Source organism: Mus musculus, chromosome 2 (genome assembly GCF_000001635.26).
Source record: "Mus musculus strain C57BL/6J chromosome 2, GRCm38.p6 C57BL/6J".
NCBI classification, from domain to species: domain Eukaryota; kingdom Metazoa; phylum Chordata; class Mammalia; order Rodentia; family Muridae; genus Mus; species Mus musculus.
In genome coordinates this window covers 142,576,842-142,578,396 of record NC_000068.7, presented here as the reverse complement: position 1 = coordinate 142,578,396, position 1,555 = coordinate 142,576,842, and the positions used below count along the sequence as shown (strand labels likewise).

General features: G+C 46.8%; 1 pseudogene; it reads right to left on the bottom strand.

Moving 5' to 3' along the window:
- Window positions 1-342: 342 nt before the first annotated feature.
- Window positions 343-1,555, bottom strand: Rbmx2-ps (RNA binding motif protein, X-linked 2, pseudogene; annotated as a pseudogene).

Sequence of the window (1,555 nt, the reverse complement as noted above, 5' to 3'; positions counted from 1 at the left end):
CTAGCTGAGTAGCAGAGCACTTGGCATGTGCAAAGACCTGGGTTCCATCCCTAGCATGGCAAGAGGAAATGCAAAGGGGAAGGAACTGGCTGGCCTCAGGAATCCTATCACATCCTTATTAAGCTCATCAAATCTCATGAGCTACAATTCTTCACAGGTGTACCTGCCATCTGGTAGGTCCTACAGTGCTGGGCTCTAAATAGCTAACATGGAGACTAGAACTCTAGCACTGCCTTGTGTTTTGACTTCCCTGGCAATCTCATCTTAAATCAGAGGTTTGTGGGTTTAAGGGTCAAATTTACAAGCCAAATTTTAGGCACATACTCTGGTCAATACTAAATATTTTCCCTGATACAATGGATCATGTTTGTTTGTTTGTTTGTTTTTTAATATAGATATCTAGCTATTGAAACTATAGTCTTTTCACCAACTCTGTCAGGTAAGGGATTGAAAGAATTCAATCTTGAATCTTTGTATATAGAAATAACAACAACCAAGAGAAACTGACATTATGCAACAAAAATCAGCTGAAACAGACTTCAGTGATGTCTCCGGTCACTGCCATGGTAGGACTCCTGCTCCGGAGAGTGCCTATGGACTCCTATTCCTACTTCTACTTCTATGGCTCCGCCCATCAGAATGCCCCCTGTGCCTGCTGGAATGAGTGAGCTCCTCCCTCTCTCCCTCTCTCTGCTCTTCTCCTCTGCCTCCCTCCTGCTGGCGGACTTGTGCTCTTGCTTGGGTTTCTCTTTCCTTGCCTTGCACTCAGGGTCCTCTGCCCTAGCATGGTAGGAACTCCTGCCACCAGGGGAGCCCGAGTGACTCTTCTTGCTCTCTCTGTGTTCTGACTTCTGTGCTCTCTCGGAAGTCTTGCTACTGTGCTTCCTCGAAGCGTGCTCATCCTTCTTCTCCTTCACTGTCGTGCTTCTGGAGCAGGACGGCTGCTCTGCCTGGACCTGACGTTCAGTCTTCTCTTTCTTCCTTTTCTTTTTCTCCTTTTTGTGCTTTTTTGTGAGCTTGGCATCTTCGTCTTCAGAGACTTCAGGAGGACTTGATGGGGGTGTTTTAACCCCACAGCCCTTCTCTTGGAGCTCTCTAGTCATATCATCCACATCTTCTGATTCCTGAGTTTGACACATGGTCCACACGGATAGTTCTTCCTTTAATCTTAATTCCATTGAAATTGTCAACAGCCAGAACTGTGCTCCTCTGGTCTTCATAGCACAGGAAACAGAATCCTTTGGATTTCCCAATCTTCTTGTCTCTCACAAGATTAATGTTGACAATCTCTCCATATTGTGAGAACACACAGATGACATCGCCTTCTGTCAGTTCATAAGGAAGCCCTCCAACAAAGATCCAGGCGCTGTGCTTGTATTCGAGTGCCAAGACACCTTTTGCGCCACCCCAAGTTGAACTTCTCGCTCATTCAGTTCGTTTATCAGCTTCACCTTAGTCAGAGGGTTCATATTCGCATCTTCGAGCTGCTCGCTTCAGACAACAACAACTTCCGGGTGAGGCTCCAAAGCACTCCCGCGACCCGAACACCCGGCTC